At 44.1% G+C, this 27,845-nt stretch overlaps 1 long non-coding RNA gene across 1 annotated transcript in view; it reads left to right on the top strand.

The window, feature by feature from the left end:
* Positions 1-27,845, top strand: part of LOC144256640 (uncharacterized) — a 152,288-nt gene that overhangs the window by 73,475 nt on the left and 50,968 nt on the right. The gene's annotated exons all lie outside the window — the stretch shown is intronic.

The raw sequence follows: 27,845 nt of genomic DNA, 5'->3' as shown, positions 1-27,845 counted from the left end.
AGGAAACATTTTCCTCTTTAGTGTTAATTCATATTTAAGTTGCTCATGTTGATGAGGAGCAGTGAGCTAGTTGCACACCTGTTCCAGTATGTCATGATCAGATCAGGGCATTAGCTCTTCCATCTGTTAACATTTATCATTTCTTGGTGTCTGTAGACTGCTCTCAGCTTCATTATGAAATACACAGGGACGTGGTGTGCACCCAGTCACCTCCTGTGCTGGAGGGCAGTACTGCTGGCCACTCCTGAGTGTATTCTGGTACTTGATTCCCATCCTCCTCCCTCAGGCCCACCCTGTCCTCCCTCCCCTCTCTTTCTCCCTTTGGTGACTACTCTTGTACTTTCTGTGAAAGCAACTTTGAGTTCACCCTGTGAATAAGACCAGACAGTATGTCTTTCAGTGCCTGCCTTATTTCACTCAGCAGGGTGTCTATCAAAATAGTTTCTAGTTGTTTTCTGTATTTCAGTAGTGTCTGTCATGACACTTTTTTCATGATGAATTTTAGTAATTTGAGATTTCTCTCTCTTCTTCATTAGGGTGACTAATTATGTATAAATTTTATTTGTTTTTTTTTTCATAAAACCAGTTTTGTCAATTATTTGAATTGTTTCTTTTGTTTCAATTTTATTGATTTCCACCCTGATTTTAATTATTTCCTGTCTTATACATCGGTATTTGTTCTTTTTCTAGGGCTTTGGGTTGTATTATCAGGTAGTTTATTTGTTGACTTTTTATTCTTATAATGAATGAGCTTAATGCTATGAACTTTCCTCTTAATATTCCCTTCATAGCATCCCAGAAATTTATATATTTTGTATTGGAGTCCTCACTTGCCTGTTAGATTTTTTTTTATCTTCTCCCTGATATCTTCCATTATCCATGTGTCATTCAATAATATATTATTTAATCTCCAGGTATTAGAGTAGCTTCTATTTTTCATTTTATCATTGATTTCTAATTTTACTTTATTTTGTTCAGATAGAATGCAGGGTAGTATCTCTAGTTTTTGTATTTGCTAAGACTTGCTTTGTGGCATAACATATAGTCTGTTTGAAGAAGGATCCATGTGCTGCTGAAAAGAAAGTGTATTTGCTCATTGATGGATGGAGTATTCTATATATGTCTGTTAAGTCCAAATGATTGATTATTTTGCTGAGTTCTATAGTATCTTTATTTGGTTTTAGTATGGAAGATCTGTCCAGTGGTGAGAGAGGTTTGTTAAAGTCACCCAGTACTATTTTGTGTTGTGGTCTATTTAATTTTAGTTGAGAAGGCTTTATTTGATATACATAGATATCCAATTGTTTGTGGCATACTTGTGAATGTTATGTCTTATTGGTGTATAAATTCCTTAAGCAACATGAAATATCCTTCTTTATCCCTTTTCACTAGCTTTGGTGTGAGGTCCACTTTATCTGATATGAGGACCTACTGTTTACATGGTCCATGTGAGTGATATGTTTTTTCCTAACTTTTCATCTTCAGTTTGTGGATGTCTTTTCCTATGAGATGAGTTTCTTGAAGGCAGCATATTGTTGGGCCTTTTTTAAAAAATATAATCTGTCAGTCTATGTCTTTTAATTGATGAGTTTAGGCCACTCGCATTCAGGGTTATTATTTGAAATATAAATTGTATTCCTGGACATTTTGGTTTATTTTTGGTTTTTACCTTGACTTGGTTTCTCCTTTGATTGGCCTTTCCTTTAGGGTAGTTTCTCCTTTTGCTGATGTTCATTGTTTTTTTTTTTTTAATCTCCTCCTCCTAAGATATATTGCCAAGAATGCTCTGTAGTTGGGCTTTCCACTACAAATTCTTTTAACTTTTGTTTATTATGAAAGGTTTTAATATCATTCTCATATTTGAAGCTTAAATTTTGCTGGATGTAAGATTATTTGTTGGCATTCATTTTCTTGCAGAGCTTGCTATATATAGTTCCAGGATCTCCTGGCTTTGAGGGTCTGGTTTGAAAAATCTGCCGAGATTCAAATTTCTCTCCCCTTATATATAATCTGATTCTTCTCTCTGTGGCCTTTAAGATTCTGTCCTAAATCTTAATGCTAGACATTCTCATTATTATTTGCCTTGGTATAAACCTGTTTAATTTTGTATATTTGGTGTTTGGTGAGCCTCTTGTATTTGATTTTCCAATTCTTTCTTCATATGTGGAAAATTTTCTGATATTACTTAACTGAAAGTGATTGTACATTTCTTTGGTTTTAATCTTTGGCCTGTCCTCTATCTCAAAAAATCTTAGATTTGGTCTTTTGATGCTATCCCATAATTCTTGGATTTCCTACCATCTTCTCTGTGTGGTTAACTTTTTCAAGATTGTATATTTTGTGTTCATTATCTGATGTTCTGTCTTCAAAGTGATCTAGTCTGTTGGTGATACTTTCTATTGAGTTTCTTATTTGGTTTATTTTTTCCTTCGTTTCAAGGATTTCTGATTTTATTTTGTTTTATTTCCAAAATCTCTGTCTCCTTCTTGAAGTAATCCTTTGCTACCCATATTTTCTCTCTTATCTCTTTGATTCAATGATCATTTTTTTGCCTGTAGTTGCTCTTATATCATTTTTTAATTCACAGATCATTTTAATTATGTACATTTTGAACTCCTTCTCTGACATTTCATCAATTTTGCTGTTAATTGATTCTATTATTGTAGTATCTTGGTTTGTTTGGGGCACTTTCTTTCTTTGTTTTTCTGTTGTAAATCTGTCTTCCTTTCCCATAATGCAGATTTGATGTATTTCATATTGCACCCTATAATCTTGTAGTGTCCCTGAAGATTATCTCTACCTCACCTTGGTGTTAGGCTTGTGTCCCAAGATGGATACTACCACAAGTAAATGTGGTGGTGGCAGTAGCGTTGGTAACTCAGTATAGCAGTAGGGGTGTCCCAAGATGGATTCAACCACTTGCAGAAATGCAGCTAAAAGGGCTGGCCTTACAATAGCTTTGGGCTGTCTGTTCTGAGATGCAGCACTTGGCCTGCTGTGCTGCAGTAGGCAGCTGGTACAGGTCCTGTTTCTTGTCCAAAGGTGGAGGGTACTACATGGGGAAGGCTATAGCAATCGCTGCAGTGTTCCAAGATGGAGGCAAGCTGGGGGAGCAATGTGTTGGTAAATGGAGAGAGACCCAGCATGGTCCTCTGCTCTGTGCAGAGATGGACCTGGGTCTGGGTTCTCACACATGTCAGCAGGGATGGTACTATAACTGGCCAGGTCCTGGGCTTCCCATTGGTGGCTGGGGCAGTCCTAGGCCTGGACCCAGGCTCTGACATAGGTCAGCAGGTTGGCGGGCATATTCTGGGCCTGACCTGGACCTGGGTTTCTAGGTGGTAGGGTCAGTTCTATGTAAGGGTTATGGGGTCTCTGATAGCTTCATGACTTTGACATGCTTAGTGGCTAGGAAGTTTCTGTACAAAGGTCCAGAATATCTGTCTGCTCGGAAAACTTCTGCGCAAAGACATGAAATGCCTGGCTACTGTAGCAATGCCCTGCATGAGGAGGCTCTGTATCAGAGTTTTATCAGCCTTGACCTTGATCTCAGGCCCACAGCTCTTGGAAATAAAGAAACTCCCTTGTTAAAAAAAAAAAAAAAAAAAAAAAAAAAAAACAGGAAAGAAAAGAAAAGAAACTCCCTTGTTAGACAACCACAATGTTTTACCAAGCTCTGCTGTGCCTGAACCTCTCTACATAACAGTAATTCTAAATAATCAACTTTCTTGAGAGCTTCACAGAGCTCCTAGCAACTATAGTGTGTAATAAGGAAGAAGCTGCATAATGTTGCTAAATCTGTAACCTGCCTAATGACACAGTGCACAATAATGTACTACTGATGCCAGGGACCTAATGTAGCATGTTGATATAAATAAAGCTGGCAGCTTGGCCATTTGATCATTCTGCCTCTGTACTTTGCTTCTGTCTTCTTTTGATTTCTTACAGTTGTAGGCGTGGGGTTGGGCTCTGGCTGTCATTGCTGGTCTTCCAATCATTTCTTTCATATGTGGAAGTTAGAGCAAAATAAAGAAATGAAGGTGGTAGAGGATCAAATATAAAATGTAGGGAAAGTCATTGGAGTAGGAGGAGACCAGAGGGAGATTGGAAAGGGGCGGATACAGAATGCATTTAATAAAACCATGTTACATGCATATGTAAATGCACCATGTGGAATTTCATCTTTATGCATATGCAGAAAGTACCAGTAAAAAACAAGTAAGTAAAAGATCCACAAGAAATCAGTAGGAGGGAGGAGGGAGGAGAGGTGGGGAGGGAGGAAATGGGGACTGAAACCAAATTACTTGCATGTGTGATTTTGTCAAAATGAAACCAACTGATATGTATAATTATAGTTCTCTAGATAATAATAATAATAATAATAATAATAATAATAATAATAATAATAATCCCAAATTGCTGAGGGCCTGGCCAAGCTGCCCAGGATGACTTACTTTCCTGTTTGGCTTTGGTACACACAGGGGGACTTCTCCATGCACTTCTCAAATCTAACCACACGGTGGCAGTAGAAAACCACCAGCGCCATCCAATTCAGAGCCATTCCTCTGGCAGGACCATCCACAGACCAGGTAAGTTCTGGTCTCTCTTTCCTCTTACCTTGGGTAGAGGGGTGTGTTCCAATATGTCATCTAACAACTCCTTTTTTGCACTGGTATACCTGCGTGGTATACTATGTACCTTTGCACTTACAGGGCTGGAAATTGGGGTAGTTTCCCTGCTTAAATACACTCACCATTGGGCAGCTGGGCCTATTGGTGGTGATCCAGAATTAGACTTTTTGAAAGAATCCAGCAACCATCTAAAGGTAGCAGATGTGTGCTCACACTGCTGGCAATAGTCTTAGTGGTGTTCTTGCAAAGGAAATAATAATAATCTGCCTTTGTGTTGGCCTGTGGCAAAGCAGCACATCATGGCAAGAGTGCATGGGAAAGGAGACTGCCTACCTGATGGCCAGCATGTGATGGAGGAGGGGATGGACCTGTCACACACTCCACATTGGGGCACACCCCGGGGGCCTGAGGACTTCTCTGGGCCCACCTCTTAAGGTACCACCACCACGCGCCACATAGTGCCAGGCTGGCAATAAAAGTTCTACACGTGGCCTTTAGGAACACTGGGATCAACCGCAGCACCTATCTCCAAACAGATTTTATAAGATATGCATGTATTTTTGCATATTATTTATCATTTTTTTGTTTTTTTTTTTTGTTTTTATAGAATTGTTGAAAAATGAAGAGGTGAGTGGTATTTGTTTTCATTTTGGTGACAAATGTCATAGAAAAACATATTTGATCTACTAAAAACTATGTTCTTGATTGATTTCCATAGAATAAACTATTAATATTCTAAAGTAGTCTATATATAATTACTAATCAGTTAAAATTCATATTTGTCCTTGGGGGCCTGAGCTGTGCGTACATTGTATATTTAGTATAATCAATTATACACTGTACAAACTTTTTCCTTTTTAAATTCATTACAGTGAGACACATTTGTTCTGACTTTTATCAGGTTTGCAAATGTATTTTTATTTTCAAAATTCTTATTAATTTTAATATGTTTTTTGTTTTATTTTCATGAATGAATGATAATTCTGTATACTTATGAGTTTTTGTTCTACCATTTCTTCTGTTTATAAACTAACTCTATAATTTGATTAATTTTCACATTTCTCTTCTAACTCTTCATTGCTATTTTATGATATTTAACCATAACTGGTGTTGTGTTATGTGACAAGTTGTCAACCCACATACCCAGGCAGCATTTGACTTCTCCAATGATCTCTCATTTCTTGGCAGAACTGTTGAATTCTTGTACTAAGACACTAAGACATGCATAACTTTGACAGTTTCTCTGTATTCAGGGACTTTTTTTTTCTTTGCACTCGCCTTTGTTTTGCTTGGTTTTTGATGTCTCTCAACCTTGTTCTTCCAGGGGGTGTTTGTCTAGTGAGCCAGTGCCCTCCAGGACTTTGCACTTGCTACTTGTTCTCTTTCCCAGGAGATGCCCTTTTGTGGTCATTTCCAAGTGCACTCTGCTCCCCCATGATGCTGGCCCTTTCTAGCTAAGGGAGAGGTCTGAGTGTCCTCTAGGCCCTGAGCTGTGTGGACACTGGACTTCCACTGCATGCAGCTCTGCAACTGTGGAAGGTGGGACGCCTCTCCTCTTCCTGTGAGTCCCAGTGAGCACCCTGCTCAGGGTGCCTGGTGCACAGCCCTCAGCTGTAGGAAGAGTGGCCTTCTCTGCAGCGTGTGCTGTGTTTGCTTTTATTTGCTCTTTATTTTTCAGAACAGCAAGGAGAATACCAAGGAGACTTGAGCTCTTTTAAATTTCTTGGTCCAGGGCTAACCTGTCTTACAACATCTGAACTTAACAGAACTTCAGGGTTCATGATCATTCCTTTATGTTCACTGATCTCCTATTGACCTGCACTTCATGCACTGGCTGAGGTAGATTATCTGAGAATAGGAGCCAAGGACCCTTTCTAACATAGCATTGTTTTTGTGTGTTTTGTTGCTTTGTACAGAGAAAACAGAAGATGAGAAAGGTAAGTGACAGCTCCATTTGACTCATAAATTGTGGAATATTTGAATATTCCACACTTGATGTTCTTTTATTATGGGAAGAAAGCCAAAATGTGCAGACACACTAAATGACCTAAAAAAGTACTTAAAGACAACCACAATATCTTTCTTCCATATTTCAACAAAATATATATAAGCATGTGTAGGACGGTGAAAATTGTTAGGTGTAGACCAAGAAAGGGGGATAGCACATGAACTGAAGCACGGTATGGAAGAGCCCATGATGCTTCCAGTGCAGACCAGAAGTGGCCAAGGGATCCTGCTGCAGAGACCCATGGCAGGCTGTGAGGAGGACAGGTGAGCCAGGTGATCTCATTGCAGAGACCCAAGGCCGACTGTGAGGAGGACAGGTGAGCCAGGTGATCTTGCTGCAGAGACCCAGGGCAGGCTGTGAGGAGGAGAGGTGAGCCAGGTGATCGCACTGCAGAGACAAGGGTAGGCTGTAAAGAGGACAGGTGAGTCAGGTGATCTCACTGCAGAGACCAGGGCAGGCTGTGAGGAGGACAGGTGAGCCAGGTGATCTCACTGTAGAGACCAGGGCAGGCTGTGAGGAGGACAGGTGAGCCAGGTTTCTCACTGCAGAGACCAAGGGCAGACAGTGAGGAGAAAAGATGAGCCAGGTGAACTGACTGCAGAGTACCAGGACAGGTTGTGAGGAGGACAGGTCAGCCAGGGAATCTCACTTCAGAGACCCAGGGCAGGCTGTGAGGAGGACAGCTGAGCAAGGGATACTCACTGCAGAGACCCCTGGTGGGCTGTGAGTATGATAAATGAGCCAGGTTATCTGACTGCCAAGACACAAAGAAGCAGGCTGTGAGAAGGACAGATGAGCCAGGTAATCTGACAGCAGAGCTCCAGGCAGGCTTTAGGGTGGACAGGTGAACCAGGGGATCTCACTGCAGAGACCCAGGACAGGCTTTGAGGAGAATAGGTGAGGCAGGTGACCTGGCTGCAGTGACCAAAGGCAGACTGTGAGGAAGGTAGGTGAGCCAGGTGATCTGGCTGCAGAGACCCAGGGCAGACTCTGAGCAGGACAGGTGAGCCAGGTGATCTCACCGCAGAGACCCAGGGCAGACAGTGAGGAGAACAGATGAGCCAGGTGATCTGACTGCTGAGTACCAGGGCAGGTTGTGAGGAGGACAGGTCAGCCAGGGGATCTCACTTCAGAGACCTATGCAGGCTGTGAGGAGGTCAAGTGAGCTAGGTGATCTCACTGCAGAGACCCAGGCCAGGCTGTGAGGAGGACATGTGAGCCAGGTGATCTGGCTGCAGAGCCCCAGGCAGGCTTTGGGGAGGACAGGTGAGCCAGGGGATTTCACTCCAGAGAGCAAGGGCAGGCTGTGAGGAGAATCAGTGAGCCAGGTGACCTGGCTGCAAAGACCCAGGACAGACTGTGAGGAAGGCAGGTGAGCCAGGTGACCTTACTGCAGAGACATAATGTAGGCTCTGAGGAGGATAGGTGAGCAAGGTGTTCTGACTGCAGAGACTCAGGCCAGGCTGTGAGATGGACAAATGATCCAGATGATCTGACTGGAGAGACCCAGGCCAGGCTATGAGGAGGACAGATGAGCCAGGTGATCTGACTGCAGAGACCCAAGGCAGTCTGAGAGGAGGACAGATGTGCCAGGTGACCTCACTGCAGAGACCCACGGAAGTCTTGAGGACAGGTGAGCCAGGTGACTTTACTGCAGAGATCCAGGGCATGCATTGAGGAAGACAGATGAGCTAGGTGATCTGGCTTCAGAGACCCAGGGCAGGCTGTGAGGAGGACAGGTGAGCCAGGTGATCTTGCTGCAGAGACCCAGGGCAGGCTGTGAGGAGGACAGATGAGCCAGGTGATCTCCCTGCCCAGACCCTGGGTAGACTGTGAAAAGAACAGCTGAGCCAGGTGATCTCATTGCAGAGTCCCAGGGCAAACTGTCAGGAAGACAGGTGACTCAGGTGATCTGATCGCAGAGACCCAGGGCAGGCTGTGAAGGCACAGGTGAGCTAGTTGATCTCAATGAAGACACCCTGGGCAGAATGTGAGGAGGACAAGTGAGCTGGGTGATCTCACTGCAGAGACCCAGGACAGACTGTGAGGAGGACAGGTGAGCCAGGTGATCTCACTGCGGAGACCCAAGTCTGGCTGTGAGGAGGACAGGTCAGCTGGGGGATCTCACTGCAGAGACACAGGGCACGCTGTGAGGAGGACATGTGAGCCAGTTGATCTGGGTGCAATGACCCAGTGCAGGCTGAGAGGAAGACAGGTGATCCAGGGGATCTAACTGCACAGACTCAGTGCAGACTGTGAGGTGGACAGGTGAGCCAGGTGATCTGGCTACAGAGACCCAGGGCAGGCTGTAGTAGGACAGGTCATCCAGGTGATCTCACTACAGAGACCCAGGACAGACTGTGTGGAGGACAGATGAGCCAGGTGACTAACTGCAGAGTCCCAGGGCAGGCTGTGAGTAGGACAAGTCAGCCAGGGAATCTGACTGCTCAGACCCAGCACAGGCTTGAGAAGGATAGGTTAGCCAGGTGATCTCATTGCAGAGACCCAGGGAAGGCTGTGAGGAGGACACATGAGCCAGGTGATCTTACTGCAGAGACCCAGGGCAGTCTGTGAGGAGGATATGTGAGCCAGATGATCTGACTACAGAAACCCAGGGCAGGCTCTGAGGAAGACAGGTGAGCCAGGTGATCTCACTGCCGAGACCCCCCCCTCCCCCCCCCCCCCGAAGGCTGTGAGGAGGTTAGATGAGCCAGCTGATCTGTGTGCAGAGCCCCAGGGCAGGCTTTGAGGAGGAGAGGTGAGACAGGTGATCTGCCTGCAGAAACCCAGAGCAGGCTGTGAGGAGAACAGGTGAGCCAGGTGATCTCAGTGCATAGACCCAGAGAAGGCTATGAGGAGGACAGGTGAGCCAGGTGATCTGAATGCAGAGTCCCAGGGCAGGATGTGAGGAGGACAGATGAGCCAGGAGATCTGACTGCAGAGTCCCAGGGCAGGCTTTGAGGCAGACAGATGAGCCAGGTGATCTGACTGCAGAGACCCAGAGCAGGCTGTGAGGAACAGAGGTTAGCCAGGGGTTCTCACTGCATAGATTCAGGGAAGGCTGTGAAGAGGATATGTGAGCCAGGTGATGTCACTGCAGAGACCCATGGCAGGCTTTGAGGAGTACAGGTAAGCCAAGTGATCTGACTGCAGAGTCCCAGGGCAGGCTGTGAGGAGGACAGGTGAGCCAGGTGATCTGACTGCAGAGACCCAGGGCATACTGTGAGAACAGATCAGCCAGGTGATCTGACTTCAGAGAACCAGGTCAGGTTTTGAGTAGGACAGGTCAGCCAGGGGATCTCACTTCAGAGACCCAGGGCAGGCTGTGAGGAGGACAGCTGAGCCAGGTGACCTGACAGCAGAGACCAAGGGCTGGCTTTGAGGAGGACAGGTGAGCTATGTGATCTTACTCTAGAAACCCAGGGCCCGCTGTTAAGAGGACAACTGAGCCAGGTGATCTCACTGCAGAGACCCAGGCCAGACTGTGAAGAGCACAGGTGAGCCAGGTTACCTGAATGCAGAGACCCAGTGCAGGCTATGAGGAGGATAGGTGAGCCAGGTGATTTCACTGCAGAGACCCAGGCCAGGCTGTGAGGAGGTCAGGTGAGCCAGGTGACCTAACTGCAGAGACCCAGGCCAGACTGTGAGGAGGATAGGTGAGCAAGGGATTCTGACTGCAGAGACCCAGGGCAATATGTGAGAATGACAGGTGAGCCAGATGATCTCACTGTAGAGACCCAGGGCAGGCTGTGAGGAGATCAGGTGATTCAGGTGATCTGGCTGCAGAGGCCCAGTCAGGCTTTGGGGAGGACTGGTGAGCCAGGGGATCTCACTGCAGAGACCCAGGGTGGGCTGTGAGGAGGATTGGTGAGCCAGGTTACCTGGCTCAGAGACCCATGGCAAACTGTGAGGAAGGCAGGTGAGCCACTTGATCTAACTGCAGAGACCTTGGGCAGGCTTTGAGGAGGATAGATGAGCCATGTAATCTGACTGCAGAACCCCAGGAAGGCTTTGGGGAGGACAGGTGAGCCAGGGGATCTCACTGCAGAGTTCCAGGGCAGGCTTTGGGGAGGACTCATCAGCCAGGTGATCTCACTGCAGAGACCCAGGGCAGGGTTTGAGGAGAATAGGTGAGCCAGGTGACCTGGCTGCAGAGACCCAGTACAGGTTGTGAGGAAGGTAGGTGAACCAGGTGATCTGGCTGGAGAGACCCAGGGCAGGCTGTGAGGAGGTCAGGTGAGCCAGGTGACCTGCTGGCCAGGTGATCTCACTATAAAGACCCAGGCCTGGCTATAAGGAGGGCAGTGGCTAGAAACAGCACCTAGTGTCCATAAGGGGATGTGCCCAAGGATTGGTATATTGAACATTGTCTTTGAAAATGAGCAAATCATTGAAGTTCTCACGTGAATGGGTTATCACAAGTAGATATTGAATTCTAAACATAATGTTTCTGTGTGTCGAGAACAAATTAGATATTGAACAGCTATAATCTTAAAGAAAAGAGAAGGAACCCAATTTGGGACGTGGTCTCATCTAAATAAACAACTCTATAGAGTCAACAAATAATAATGTAGCATTTGGTGTTTCATCTTCAAAATCTCAATACATTTATTCTTATTATTTTTAGAAATCTAATAGTTTGGTATCTAGTAATGAAAAATGGTATCTAGCAATGAACCAGAAAATGAGAATAATACAAATAATTGCAGTACAAGGAGAACTTATGTGGGACCTGAGTTTTCTTTTAATTTCAACTCTTTTTTCATTCATTCACTCTTTCATTTACTCTCAGAGCGAGAGAAGTAAGTGATAGTTAGCCTCTTCTTTTCTTTTTATGTGAATTATGGTGTCAGAATATACAGGTTTAAATTATGTCTCCATATCTTATCAGTTCCAAGACAGTGCAGATTCTTAAACCCCAGGGGCAGATTCCACCTATCACATGGCTGTGATAATGTCACCTGTGATCTAGGGTCATTCTAAGTGTTGGACTTGTGCCTCAAAACACCTCCAGAGTTTCAGACACTGTGGTTGCTATGGCCAGCCTCAGTGGTGTGGTGCTGAGCTGGGAGAAGAGGCTCTTGTCCTGGGCAGTATCTGGACCCTGGGAACCAAAATGAACCTACTGAGTCTTCTGTGAAAAGAGCAGAGCCGCCCCGTTCATACTGTCATGAGACCACAAGGCACCATCAGCTTGGTGGCCTCTTCCCACCTTCCTGCTCTAGGTACACTGACCCAACCAGAACCTGAAATATTTAAAATATTTGGCTGCCAGTAATGCCAAATATTATATATGTCTATGTCTTTACTGTTCTATTTTGTTTTGCCATTCTGAATGCTGATTTTATATGGATTTATATAAATTTATAACTTTTTAAAAAATGAATAAATTATAATATTTTAATAATAAAATCTAATAACTGTCTTCTCATTAAGGAAATTCATAGTGTTTTTAAACTGAATTAAGTAACCTACCATCATCTCTCTTGTCTGTGCTCACTTACACGTTTATAGAAATATATAAAGCTTATATTTATAAGAAGACAGCAAACTGTCATTAAAATATATACTCTAAGTCACGTGTAATGAACCAGAAAATGAGAATAACACAAATATTCAGAGTATAATCATGTTGATATCCAACACCTCACTCATATTCCACCAAATATTGTAAATGTAAAGTATGTTTCTCTGGCATGTAGATGCTCCAGGGATTTGATACAAAGGACACACAATTGTGCTGCTCCACTGGGTCAGGAGATTCATGGTACCAAACATGATGAAGAAATGGCAACTGAAACCTAAACTCCTCTAAAGGATGTAGACAAAGTCCAGTTCCAAACAGGAATGATCATGAAACACAGACTAAAGTTTAAAAACTATGTTTTTTTAAAAAATTATTTATTTATTTATTTATTTATTTATTTTTAGTCATACATGACAGCCAAATGAATTTTGACATACAATGGAATGTTTTTTATCATGGGAACGCCACAGATTTGTAAGGACAGGATCACCACTATTTGAGACCAGGATGCTTCCATTAGAGAGAAGGGACAGTGCTTCCCAGTTAAGTGGACCTTTGGAGACAAAGGAAGGGAAGAACAGGGTGGTCCCCAGAACCTGTCCTGGGGTGAGGTTTCAGGCTAAGGCTGCTGAGAGGTCCCTCCAGGAGAAGATTGGGCTGTGTCTCCTGCCACTGAGGGGTCTCAGGAGGGATGAGAGTGTGCAGACACACCCATGGTGAGGAAGAAGTGAACAGGGCACACTCAGAGCAGCCACAGCCCGTGTCTGTCAATAGCAGGACTTGGTCCAGGCTGGTGAAGCAAACTCCTCCGTCCACTCTGGTCCTGTGTCCACAAGGAGCCAACTCCTTGAGGAATTCATGAGCAGCCCCACCAATGTGCTTGCTGACAGGTACTCTGTGTCCTCCTGGCCTCCTGGGGCCCTGCTGCAGGAAGAGGCCTGTCTAATGCCAAGGTAAGATGGGAAATTGCTGGTTTATCGTATTTTCAAATGAACTCATATGGAAATCTGACATCACACATGACCGATGACATGGAGGTTTCCTTGGTGGGGTGGACTGCCTCTCTCATCATGTGACACTGGGCCAAGGGGGCATGCCAATGGCAGCACCAGCCTGTCAGCTGTGTGGGAGGGACGTGTCCTCAGCCCCTATCTTCCTACTGGATCAAGAGGCTTGTAATTTTCCACCAAGACACATGAGAAAGGGTGACATCCCTGTCTTTCTTTGGGGGTGCTGCACCTGTCTTGGGGCCTTTCACCAGACAGGAGAACATAGGCCTAGGCCCACCGTGCCCAGCCTCCCCTGAGTCTCAGTGTTTCCTGTAACTGCCTTGGTCTCAGGATCAACTGTAAACAAGAAGGATCTGGAACTATCCTCACTGAGGGAAGCCCTAAGTGAGGAGAAAGGTGGGCTTTCCTGCTAGCTCTGGCCTCGGATCCCCCCTCCTGCTCGCTGTAGCTGGGGAGGGCTCGAGACGTGGGGACAAAACTCACCTTGTGGGTGAGGAACCTTGGGCCCCTGTGAACAAACCATTAGTCCTCAGGCATGTGGGTTTGCCTGCCATTTCCACTGATGGATCTGTGTGGTGTCTCCTGAGCAGCACGTGCTATAAGCTCAGATCTCCTTTAACAGCAAAATTGGTAGACTCTACTCCTGAAGTAAAACAAGCAAATCCCACATCCTGATTTCCTGATTACACTGTGGGTGTGTAGTGAGTGTGTAAACTTCAAATTAACTTCATACTTCAGATGACTTTCATACTTCAATACACACAGTTCACATTCAAATCGTGAGTTCACTGTATGCCACCACATGAGGCTTTACTTCAGAGGGTACAGCAAAGGCCAGGGGAGCTGGAGGGTCCTGCTGCCCACAGGACCTGAGTGAGGAACTGTGCTGCAGGCAGGTTCTCACCTCCAAGACCCACACACTCTGCCACAACCATCTTCCTGGGGAGACTTTAACCTCTGCTGTGGGCTCAGCACCCATTAGGATTTTTACCCCTGTGTCCTGGCTCCCCATGTGGGGCATGGACCAGGACTGAGTCTGCAGGATCCCACGTTCCTGCTCTTCCATATAATGTGGCATCCAGTGGTGGGGTCCCCTGGGGCTTCACACCTGTCTCTTCCCTTTTTCCCTGAATATGGTTTTTGCAGGAGGGATCAGAATGCCCTACCCTGGTCTTGAACACCTGGAGAGCTGGGCAGGGCTCCTTCCTTCTGTAGCTGGACCCAGGGCAGCACCTGCCCCCAGCCCTGGTGGGGATCTTGGAGAGGAGTAGCCTGAGGAGGCCTGGGGAGGCTCATTCCAGGCCTCCCCACCTGAGCTGTGACTCTTCACTGCATGTCACCCCAGATACAAAATGTCACCGCATGTGGACAATCTTTCTCCCATGTCTGGCACCCACCGTGGTGTCTGTGTGGTGCCAGAAACACTGTGGCCAGCAGAGGAGAGAGGCCTCCTTCAGGGGCTGAGGGTCAGGGTGGGACATGGCCTTCTGCCTGGGAGGAGCAAAGGAAAGGCAGGCTCTGTGTAGGAGGGAGGATTTCAGCCTGTGGCAGGACACTCCCCAGTGTCCCTGTCCAACCTCCCTAAGGAAGTGCATCCTGGGCTCTTCTGAAGGACTGAACAAAGGACTGTGGGTGTTTCAGGTAAATGTAAATATAAGTGGACTCAGGTTTGGTTTTCCCTTTGCATTGCCAGTTCCTGGGGAGTACATTATAGTAATTAGCACCTGATGGCCTGCAGGGGTCAGCACAAGCTGAGACCACTGGACTGGGAAATGCCTCCTGTTGGCCCAGATCTGCAGCTCCCTTCTCATGGCCACACTGCCCTGGAATTCCTTTTCCTCTGAATCCTAGGTTCCCAGGGGCACTGAGGGGGGCCCTTCTGTGTGGGATTGACATGTAAATGAGGGCCCCTGCAGGCAGCCCCTGGCCTTGGGCTTCAGAGGGAGGATTTCTAGGGGTAGCAGGAAGACAGCAGGGCACCTGGCCTGGGAGGGGAGGGGGGTTCCCTGTGCTAAGAGGAGGAGATGAGCACAGCATGGCCTGCCCCAGCCCAGGCTGTTGGTGCCTGGACACTGTGTCCCTCCCTAGGCACAGGGGGCAGGGGCAGCCCTGTGTCTGCTGTGAGCACTTGTGCAAGTCTCCCTTGAAGCCTGGAGGCTGGAGCTTGCTTCCTGCTCCTCCCCTCAGGGCAACTGGCAGAGGCAGGGGTTGCAGGTCAGATCAGCAGTTTGGGAGAAATTGGCCTCATCTCCCAGAGTGTGAGGATCTGGTCACAGAATTCACCTCCTTCAGGGTAACTTGGGCTCTTCTTATCAACATTATTTTGGGCCTGCATTTCTCCTGCAGTGAACAGGTAGTTTGCTAAGGAATGTGACATATCCTGTCTACTAAGGTCAGGCAGGGCTGCAGCTAAATTGCTTCTTGGAAAAGAAAGCATTCTGCACATGCAGGCTATTGATAAATACCTGTAAGGAACCAGAGGAGGAGAGGCCCCTTCTTTCTTAAGTGTCATCTCCAGAGGAGCCCTCCCCTGAGTGATGGACATGAGCCAGATGCCCTGCTGAATTTCCATTAATCACCATGAAGCAAAGTAACCATCCCAGTCCTTCCCCACACTAAACTCAGTCCAGGGTCCCAAAAAGTGAACAAAAAAAAGTGCTGTTCCCATGCAGAGGAAACTCCCACCCTCTCAGAACTGTCTGGTGGGCAGAGATCTGGGCCTGGCCTGGGTCCCTTCCTTGGAGTCCTTAACACAGTGTGTCCATTGCAGCTGCAGCTCACAGGACTGGCTCTGAGGGCTACAAAGATCCTAGGCATGTGGGAGTGTCACCTTGAGTTGTGAGGTTTTGCAGATGTGAGCCTTGACTGCTGAATCTCTGACCACACAGAGCCCAGGTGAATTCTGAGAAGCCAGGGGAGGAGCAGGGCAAGATGTGGACAGTGTGGACAGCTAACGACTTCCCACTGTGTCTCTAAAGGCACCTCTGTCAATAGAAGATATGATTCCAGTAGTGACCATGAAGAAACTCCAGGTAGATTCCAACAATGAGACAGGACCCAAGGGAAAGGCATTCCTGGGAGTCACTGAAGTATAACTGCTCAGCTGGAGACAGAGCAAGAGGCTGTGAAATCAGAAAGAAAAAAGAAATGTGACTTTTTACCTTCAGCAGCTAATGGTGCAATAAAAGAGCTGTGATGTCTTTGGGCTTTGAGTGCTTGACTCCCAGCCATCTTGCTCTGCTGTCAAGGTGTCTTTTCCATCAGATCAGCTGTCTCCTGAATCTGCCTGTGACACTCCAAATCCCTAGGGTTGCCTGGGTAATGCCTGTTGAGAATGGAACAAAGTCTCTGGGTGGGGTCTGGTGCTGAACCCCAGTGCAGATGTCTCATAGACCTGGATCTCTCATGGCTTCCCAGACCCTGGATGTGGAGGGGATGCTGTTCCAGAGAGCTCAGGTGCAGGGTAGTAAGGAGCCCTTTTCTCTAAGGGACTTCAGGTCTTGCTCAGCAACCTCAGGGTTGTCCTGGCTGTTTATTCCTGGTGCACTGATGCCCTCGTGGTCAGGTTACCTGAAGAATCCCCTAAGTGTGATGAGGTTGTAGCAAACTGAAAGGGTAAAGTTTCTAAGCTGGAAAGCTTGAATGTAAAAGATTAGGTATTATTAAGTTCCTCTGTTACACCCAGATTCCTGAAATAGTTAAAACAATGCCCTACTGGCCGTTTAGCCTAGGGCAGTTCCTCACAGGGCCCGAACCAATCAGTTTGAATGTGTAACCCGCTTACGAATGACCAATCACCGCCGCCCCGGCCGTTCCCGCCAATGAATGTGCCAATCACATCTCAGAGTTGTTGTTCAATTTCCCCGCGCCTCATGATGATTTGTTCTGATATATGCAAAGCCCACCGCCCTCTCCAAAAAGTGTACTTAAGCTCTGCTTGACCTTTGCTCTGGGCTCTGAGCTGCGCTCCCTTCTTGAGTGGGCACAGAGTCCCAGCGCGCTGGAATGGATCCCCAATAAATCCCCTTTTGCCAATTGCATGGAGTAAGTCTCTTGTGTGTGGTCTCTCCCTCCGACGCTCCGCCGGACCCCCCCCTTACAAAACTCAGCCATGTGCAAGGTGAGCCCTGAAGCTGGTGTGGCCCCAGGTCCTGGAGAGTGTGCCAGAGCTGGAGCTTCTTAGCTTCTTAGCTTTTCTCACCTCAGACACATATTTCATAGTTTAGCCACTTTTTTTTTTAATACTTATGTGCTCTGTTTTGTTTCAGAATTTTCTCAAAGGTCAATGGAAGAATATGTAATTTCCCCTTTCTAACATTGTTTTATTTCTACCTGAAGAAACTCCAGGTAGAATCCAACATTGAGACAGGACCCAAGGGAAGGGTGTTCCTGGGAGTCACTGAGTTGTAACTGCTCAGCTGGAGACAGAGCAAGGGGCTGTGAAATCAGAAAGAAAAAAGAAATGTGACTTTTCACCTTTAGCAGCTAGTGGTGTAATAAAAGAGCTGTGATATCTATGGGCTTTGAGTTTTCTTTAAATTTTGCTGCTATGTTAATATTTTCATATAAAATCATAGTGGTTTTGTATCATTATTTTATCAAATATTTTGTGTGGCAATTGACACTGTCTGACATGCATCCAGACACTCTTGTGTGTGTGTGTGTGTGTGTGTGTGTGTGTGTGTGTGGTCACCTTGTCCTTTAATTTGTACAATTGGTGACATATTTTTGCACTGACTTCAACATCACATTTTTAGCATAAACCTAAAAAAAAAGAAACTAAACTCAGGAGTAGGGTGTTGGCCTTTTCCCAGGTGGTGGTAGTGATCAGCCTCCTGAGCCCTGGGGCTACACACAACTCCTGATAAGAAGGCAGGAGGGTCCTAGGAGCAAAGGGCAAGGCTGAGCCAGGGTGTGTGTGTCACTCAGCAGGCTGTATTCCTGTGGAAGTGGCTGCTGCTCCCCAGAGCACAGGAAGAGCAGGCTCCAAGATCAGGTTGGGCTCTTCGCTGGTGCGGGCAGCCTGTCTCCAGCCAGGGAGGCTGAGAATCTGGCAGGGCTCCAGATCCCAGAGCCAGTGACCTGTTAGGCCTGGAGGTTTGGGGAAGTGGTGACGCTGGACCCAGCTGTCCGGGGCCCTGGGCTACAAGGGAGGGTGATGGTCCCCCAGAAGTCACTAGGCAGAGAAGTGGCCCCCGTTAACAGGCGAGGGGCGGAGCTTCAGCGGTGCCCTCCCACCCAGACCGGAGGCTCCGCACACACTCACCTGGGCAGGGAGCAGGAAAGGAGCCCCTGCCTGCTGCATTCAGCCAGGCTGCTCTTACAGGATGGCGCTGGGCAGCCTCAGTTCTCAGGTCACTCCAACACCGGGGGCGCGGCTATCAATTCAGCAAGATCCTGTCCCAAAATAAAAACTTAAAAAAAAAAAAGAAAAGAAAAGAAAAAAAGGCCTGGGGATATGGTTCAATTGTTAGGCACCCCTGGGTTCAATCCTCAGTACCAAAAAAAGAAAAAAAAAAGAGCAACTATAAATTGTGTGATGGAGATTGAAGACAAAGCCCAAGAAGTCAAGAAGTGAGTGGCTGAACTTCTTGTATCTTGGAAAAGATGAAAAGGAAGGCAAAACACAAGAGGTTAAGACATGAGAAGCTTATGGGTGGGTATAGGGTGCATTGGCCCTGGGCCAGCATGGTTGATTGGGCCTTGTTTTAGTCAGTTTTTTGTCAGCTGTGACTAAAAGACCTGTCAAGAACAATGCCAAGGGGGGACTGTTTGTCCCAGGCAGGTTTCAGAGGTCTCAGTTTATAGATGTCCTGTCCATTGCCCTTAGACCAAGGTGAAGTAGAACATCTAGCAGAATGGATAACGGAAGAAAGCAGCTCCAGACATGGCAACCAGAAAGCAGAAATAGAGCTCTGTTAACCAAAAATAAATGTAAATGTAAATCCTGCAGGAACGCCCCCCCCCCCAGCTCCCCCAGCCACACCCCACATGCTTGCAGTCACCAAGAGTTCATCCACTCAAGTGGGTCTATACTCTGCTTGGATTATGGCTCTCATAACTCAATCATTTCACCCCAACTTTCTTACATTGTCTCACATATGAGCTTTTGGGGGACACGTAGCTAAACATTAACAGTGTCTGATGAAAATTCTTAACCTAAAAAATAAGAGAGGAAAACGGAAAAGGAAAGTAGGAGGGAAGCCTTAAGTAGGCAAGAGGTGGAGAGGAATTAACTATGAGTGTGCTTTTGTTGGGAAAATTGAAATTGTTGAATACAATTTTTTAAATAAGACTGTTGTGTGGTACAATAAGAGTTTTTTCTGGACGTAGAATGTTGGATTGTTCCTCAATGAGCAGGAGGCAGTAAGAGTCAAAACTGCTGGCATATGCACATTTGATGTGTCTTTCAGAATTTATTAAAAAGATTATAGCAAGGATGTCCTTTATGTAATGATTCCACTTTATTTTTTGAGTGTGGGGATTAGGAAAAACTTAAAAGCCATCTAATGGGCATTTGGCAGAAAAAAAATATGATAGTCCAGCCTTATGGTGTTCTATCACCACATCCAGCAGATTCAGGGGATCCGAAATGATCTTAGTAATCCACATGGCTCGTTAAAGGAATACTTGATGACTTCAATGGTTTTAATCCTTGGAATATGTTAAAACATACAATATGGTACATTCTTGGAAATGTGTGTTTGCTACTAATTTTCATTTGTGTTATAACAATAGGATCTTCTGTGGAGAAATCTGACAGCTCCAAATAATAACAAATCATTTGTGCTTAAAAATAAAAAATGGGGAGATGTGGAAAGAGGTGACATGGATCAGGTTCTCTGATTGCCTCGTGAATGTGATGCACTTGCCCTGGGAAATTCCTGTGTAAAAGTCAAGTTGCCCAGTTGCTCTGGTGACACCCTGCCTGAAGAGGCTCTGTGAAGACACACAGAGTCACATCAGTCTTGACCTTGAGATCACACACCACTTCCCAGCAATAGAGAATTCTGAGTATGACAGAGCCACAATGTTTCACCCATGCTGTGACCTCTACACCTGCACACTTATCAGAAACTCTGGCAAAGGGCTTCCTGGGTGTAACAGGATGACCCTAGGTTTATAACAGTAGAATAGCTACAAGAATGTTTCTAGTCTTGTAACTTTTTAATGCACAAATAACAATGCCTCTACAGTCTTTAACTTCCTGATTATGAGACACTATATAATACATGTGTTGTTCCTGCTGTGGGTCACTTCTTCTCCATTAGAGATGAGTGCTTCACCTGATGCCAGATTTCTCTCTAAATGTGTGTCTTTTCTAATCCCCCATCATCCCTCACTTGTTTTTGAATTAAGGTCTATGCAGGTCATAGCACAGAGTTATTGGAGATTGCCTACATCAGTTTTAGATTAATTCTTTTTTCCTTTATTTTGCATGAAAATATCATTGGGATTTTTTATAGGATTTCATTAACTTTGTAGGTAAGTTTTGGATAGTTTTGATTATATTATGTCCTTGGAAATGTGAATACTAGCTGTCTTTCCCTTAATTTGTATATATTTTCATTTCTTTCAGGATCATTTTATAGTTCTAGGTGTATAAGCCTTTAATCTTCTTGGCTAAGTTATTTCCCAACTTCTATTCATAGCATTTTTTCTATCCTTTTCAGATTACTCATTATTAGTGTATATTAATGCACCTTAGTTTTGCAGATTGAGTTTTATGCTCTGTATCATTCCTGAGTTCATTTATTAGTTTCCTTAATTTTAGTGTATTTGAATTTGTTGCTCTTTGTTACTCTTTTTCTTCAGTAGATAATTTGCCATTGGGCATGGTGGCACTCACTTGTTATCTCAGTTCCTCAAGGGGCTGAGGCCAGCCTGGACAATGTAGTGAGATTTCAAAATAAAAATATAAAAAGTATATAGCTCACTGAAAGGTACAGCTGCAGCTCAGTGTAATGTGCTTGCCTAGCCAAAGCCAGACTTCAGTCTGCTCAGAAGATTGGCATTTGTTTTAACATTTGTTTTAACATTAACATTTGTTTTCCCATTAGCATTGGAAAAGTGGTTTCTGTAGACTAGACTAACAGAATGTGTTTTGGAGATTTATGAAACTTTCTAGGGGTGTCCCTTGAAAGGTGTCATCTTGTTGATATTAGTTGTTTCTAAATCCATGCTATGTTTTCTCTTATCCCACACTGCTTTAACTTTAGTTAATAGACAGCTTCACATTGTTCTGTTTATTGAATATTACTCTTATTTACTACTTGGCAAAATGTTATCTGGAGTAAACCAATTGCTACCTTTGAAATGTTTTTGTTTATCACTAATCAAATAATTTGAGATGATTTCTACAAATAGTGACAGCTTCTCTGAAATGTGATCTTCTGGGCAGCTGGTTAGAGACTCTGCCTGGAGCATGGGCTAGCCGGGAAGCTGCTCATGTCCTCAGCACTGGTGTAAGAGTGGGACAAGATGGTAGAGTTTGGGAAGGAAAAAAGAAATCCAGTAAATACTATCTGGTTTATATAAATTCATTAGGAATAATGAGCCATGCTTCACCATTAGGGAGGTATAATCTATCCAAATCCAGATTTCCCATGTACCAGCAAAGTTCCAACTTTGTGTGCAGACATTTCTAAAGATATATGAGTTCAGGAGTCCTAATGAGAAGAATCCCTTCTTAGCAAGCAGGTAGTTGGAATTTGTTTTTAGGTGCGTGTTTGAGGTTCAGTCTGCAAAGGGAAATTACGATGGCCCAGGATAATATCTTTCTCCCAGAACTCTCCAGTGATAAGGCTATTCTTGCTCTGCTACTGCTTTTCTGCATAACTTAATCCTAGTGTAGGAATGTCTGCATTTGAGGAAATGAGTCCAGACAGATTCTGAATTTTCGTGACCAAATCACAGAATAAGTATTTGGAGAGCACAGAATCATGTGAACACTGTCATGTTAAGTGCAGATTCCTAGTACTGCTAATCTCACCAGCCCTCAACTACACATTTATGGGGTATTTTATAACTCAGTTGCCTTTGAGAATGTGGCTATGAACTTCACCCAGGAGAAGTGGGCTTTGCTGGATCCATTCAACAAGAATCTCCACAGTAATATAATATAAGAAGTCTCCATGATTTCTTTACTTAATCCAATAGAGAACATGTGGGTTTTTGCTTTTAATTATTGTGAGGTCTTAGATTTGAGATATGTAAATGAAATAGTATAGTAAGCAAAGGAGACATGATCCAGTGTATAGTATGTTATGGGGAAACACTAAGAAAACACACAAAGTCAGAATTTGAAACAAATTAAAGAATTTTTATTTGACCTATATTATCCTGGCCAGGGATGTTTCTGACATAGCTTAAGTAGCTCTCTGAGAGAAACATGCCAGGCTGTCTGTGGTTCCAATATTTACAGAATAAAACTACATCATATGGAATTTTGCAAATTGCAAGCACACAGAGTACAGGGGCTGAGAACACAGCAGAACCACATCTTGGGGACTTTACAATTGTAGGCATACAAAGTGCAAAAATAAACGTTTTTATCATCTTTAAAATAGCTCATAAAATAGTTTCACAGAGAAACTATAAAGATGTAGTACTTCTTTTATCTTACTGTTACTTCTTCTATCATATAACTAGGGCAAACTAAGGTAACTTAACATTACTAATTTTATAATTTATAATCCTGTTATAATCTTATAATTTTACTTATTCATACTCTTTCATTAATCTATATTTCCTAATCTATAACCTATAACCTATTACTTGAATTGATTTGAATCAGACTATAACACAGTACAATAGAAGTACAGTAGAATTTTTGTAACTCACTTTAATTCAAATGATTTTACTGGGTCTGCCTTTTAGGCTGCAAATGCAAATACCAGAACATCGATGAGAAGAACAAAAATTCTGGAAGAAATCAAAGGTAATTTGTAGTCATTCAGCATGGAGTGACCCTTTAGGGAATCATAGCATGATATGGATTTTTTTTTTGAGGGGGGTGTGTGAGCCATTTCAATTGAACCCTGGACCTTGAGGAGAGTATGAAAACATTTTTATCATTAACCTACATATCCTTTTCATGTAAATTGAAAGACATATAAAACAAATGATCAGAACTTTAAATATATTTATTCTTTGTATTTTTCATGAGTGTCATATGCATCATACAACACAGATGTTCCAGAGTTTACAAAATAATTGAATTTTAAACATTGCTAAGTAACTACATTCACAAATATCACTGTGTTTTTAAAATACATTTTTACTTGTTGATGGACACAACATATTAATTCATTTTTTTTAAATATGTAGTTTAGATGTTGATGAACCTTTATTTTATTCATTTATTTATATGCGTTGCTGAGAATCAAACCCAGTGCCTCACACATGCTAGGCCAATGCTCTACCACTGAACCACAACCACAGCCTGCTTGTTCATTTATTTTTATGTCATAGTCAGTATTGAATCTAATGTGTTACATGTGAGGTAAGTGCTCTACCACTGAGCTACAACCCCAGCCCAAATATCACTGTTTTAATAATAGCTATTGGGAAGCCATGTTACAAATTAATAAATACATTTGCTTTTTACTAATTTACACATATTACAAACCTAGGCTGGGCAGCATGGCACATGCAAATAATCTCATTGGCTCAGGAGACTGAGGCAGGAGGATAACAAGTTCAAAGCCAGCTTCAGCAAAAGTGAGGTAGAAAGCAACTCAGTGAAACCCTGTCTCTAAAGAAAATACAAAAAGGGCTGAGGATATGGTTCAGTGGTCGAGTGTCCCTGAGTTCAATCCCTGGTACCAAAAAAAAGCCCTTAAATTTTTGCTCATATTGATAGTATGTAAACCCAAGACCTATTAGTTAAAGAAAAATTATTAATAAGAAAAACACAATAATGTCCTTGTTATTTTTAATAGCAGTCATGTAGTAGAGGAATTGTACAATTAAAAAGGAAGTCAGTGCTTGGGGCTTTGGGGCTGTAGCTCAATGGCAGAGCACTTGACTCGCATGTGTGAGGCACTGGGTTCAATCCTCAGCACCACATAAAAATAAACAAATAAAATAAAGGCATGCTGTCCATCTACAACTATAAAAAGTATTTAAAAAAAGGAAGTCAGTGAGAAATCTTCAGTAAAATTCCAAATTTTAAATCTGTAAAAAGAAAATACTTATTAGTATAATTCGTATAAATGAAGTATATGTGACATTTCTTCACGTTATTCATTCCTTAATGGGCACACCATATTTCACTCTGGAAAGAAAGCATATGAGACTGAGGAGAGTGGAAAGAAGCCATATAAATTCAAACAATACAAGAGTTCAAAGGCAGCCTCAGCTAAAGCAAGGCACTAAACAACTCAGTGAAACCCTGTCTCTAAATAGCATATAAAATAGGGCTGGGAATGTGGCTCAGTGGTCCAGTGCCCCGGAGTTTAATACCTGGTACCCCCTCCCCCCAAAAAGTGTGTCTGAATTTGCTATTTGTATTTCACATTTAACTGTTTGGATATTGAACAACAAAGAGAAACTAATGAGAAGCTATATTGGAAGTATATGTGAAAATTTCCAAGGCATTCACATAAACATGAGCACACACAACACCAAACTCAATTAGCTCAGCAATGTTGCAGATGACAAGAGAAATACACACAGAATCAGAAGATTTTTACACTGGAAATGAACAATCTCAAAATGAAAACAAGAAGCAGTTCTATTCAAAATTGTATGAAAAAAATACTTGGAAATAAATCTTACAACAGAAGAAGGTTAAGACCTATTGACCAGAAAGGTAAGACAGAAAATTGAAAGTAATCAAGAAAGGGCTAAATAAATGGGAAGTAGCTAATATTCAAGCACAACAAAACTCATCAGTGTTAAGATCATGTTATTCCTTATTTACTGCATCCAACAGAATACAACAAATATGATAGTGTATCATTGTGCATCTTGGATCCAAAGGTCTTGAATGCTTCTTGTTTTCCTAGTAGAACCCTCTTTTTCCATGAGAGCAAAGACTGTGTTGCTGATGGAGGAGGAGATACCATGGGGAGGAGAACCAAGGTGCCCCAGCCAACAGCCTGTTCTCCCCAGAAGCAGAGCTGCCTGGTCAACATGTAGAACACAGGTCTGCGTGGGCCCCGCTGTTCCTAGATTGCTGACCAGCTCACCCAGGAGCTGGTAAGTTGTGGAGTGATTTGTTCTGCAGTCAGAGCCACCTGACACATAGACTCAGTGCAGATGGGAGGCCAGGGTTCAACAACACATTCACTGGGAGTTACTGGCCAACAACAGGAAGCCAACAGGCACTGAGTTATCCTCCCCTTGTTCAAGGTTGGGTTTCCTATTAGATGGTGTTGAGTTACACAGGTATGCATATGAACATCTGTACATATGATTGGTAGTCACAGAGCATATGAAGAGGAAACAGTCACAGCCTGAAGATTAGAGTCAAGGTCCAACTACAAAGTAAGTGCAAGTGAAAATCATGCACGAGTGAGAGTGGGAGCCAGGAAGCAAGCCTCAGACTACCAAGCTCTGCTTTATTACCTGTGGTTGGAATCAATAGGTCAGACACCTGATATGACTCATTTTGGGGGGATAGTAATGGGCTAAAGCAAGGGTGGATTTTATAGGCTGATTCATTAGGTTGGGACAGGAGTGTGGATAGGGGGCTTATTGCATTGTGGTTAGGGTTGGAGGTCAGGTGCCAGGCATTCCTTATGTACTCCTTCCCTCTAGCTGAGGCCTGGACTTTTCAATGACAGAAGCTTCAATTTTACCCCAGACAAGGTGTGTGAGGAAACAGCTGCACATAGGGGGAAATGGCCTTGGACTTATTCTGTATATTTGTCAGGAAGTATATCTTTAATCTGCTACCTGCACATCTAAACTGTGGAGGTGAGCTGTGGACAGAGCTGAAGACTTAGGGTTCTCCTCACTTTTATTTTTTTTTATTATGGTTGTTATTTTGTTATCTGATTTCTGGAAGGAGATGGGCCACCACCAAGCAACAGGTGGGGAGGTGTGGTCAACCTGTGGAGATTTTTTGCCTGCAGCTCCAGTTCTCTCCTGGGGCTCTGTTGTTTGGAAAGCAGGAGAGCTACTAGCAGGGAAGGGATGTATCCTCATTGTAGCATAAAAGTGGGTGAATGTTGCTGACAGACATCAGGGGGTCACAAATCTCAGAGATGTACCTGTTATGTGGCAGCCACAAAGATTAGGTTGGACTCTTGACCACATGGAATGTGGCTGGTCTGCACTGAGCTACTGAGAGAACACCATAAATTTTAAAGAAATAGTATAATAAAGACAAGTAGTTAATTAATAGAAATTGAAATTGAAGGTTTATGGAAAATCACATTCCTACAAGACAGCTCACCAAGAAAAATGAAAAGACAGTGTGGTTTGAGAGGAGGGAGGGAAAATTAACCAAACATTAACAATGGACACTGAGGGAAAAAGCAAAATTTTATCCCTTTTTGGGTTCTTCCCCAGCATATCTACCAAAAGCAAACATTACCCCTGCTCAACTGAAATGCCAGATTCGTGGGACCCCAATAGACCTCTAGGAGCCAAATCCAATGCAATCACACAAGAGTCTTTATTGCAAGCTCAAGCCTGGACTCACAACCGTTTCCGACGCAGCAGCGGTTCCAGGGAGTGAGTCCTGGCCCTTGGTTCAGTGAGGATTTATAGGTTTTTGGGGGACACTCTATGTGTCACAACATCACACAGCAAATCATTTCATATTGTGGGAAAATCAAACAACAACTCTTAACATTGATTAACACATTCACTGGCGGGAACAAGTTGGGTAAGGGTGACTGGTTAGTTCAAGTGGTGGATACATTTGAACTGACTGGTGCAACCCCCATGAGGGGTTGCAAGGGTGTATATGCTAAACTGCAGGGTTGCCTAATCCTGTTATCAATCCGCAAAACTACTGGGAGGGTCACCTGGCATTTCAAGTATTTTCCCTGTCTCATGCTGATTGGTGGTTGCTAGGGGGTTGCTATGGGTCCTTACCTATCATAAATGAGTCAGGGACACCTGGTGCTACAGATCTCTACTCTTATTTACAAACAACTCAGCAGGGTGGGTATGTGCCTAGGAGGCTCTGTGGGTTTTTCCAAGGACAAGGGTCATGCTCCCTCCCTCTGGACAGGCCTTGAGGTAGAAGCTGGTTTCTCAAAAAATGGAGTCACATCAGTTTCTCACAACCACAGTGAGTCCTGAAAGAGGGAGGCAAACACTGAAAGGTTGGGTCCTGAATTTTTTACCCTTTCCCATAGCAGATGATTCCTGGAAGGAGAAAAGCAAATAGTGAGGCTCTAGGTAACAATGGGTCCCAGAGATAAGCAGGGAACACCTAGTTGTGAGCTTTTCCCAGAGACAATAAGTTTAAAACTTTTTACAACTGCCTTCCTGAGTTAAAATTTTAACTTGCAGTACTAGGTCCCTGACTGTCCAAACTGCATGTCTACAGTCTCCAAACTCCTGTATCACGGTGGGGTGGGGGATAATTATTTCCATACCCAGAAAATGAACCCTCCTATGCCTGATGGATTGACTTCTCTGAAGAATAAATGAAAGTTGGTGACCTAAGGTTTGCTTCTCTTCTCCTGCCTCAGTGGATTGTGGGC

Source organism: Urocitellus parryii, chromosome 1, assembly GCF_045843805.1.
Source record: "Urocitellus parryii isolate mUroPar1 chromosome 1, mUroPar1.hap1, whole genome shotgun sequence".
NCBI lineage: Eukaryota > Metazoa > Chordata > Mammalia > Rodentia > Sciuridae > Urocitellus > Urocitellus parryii.
Note: the sequence above shows the minus strand (reverse complement) of the source record. Positions and strands in the feature narration are given on the sequence as shown.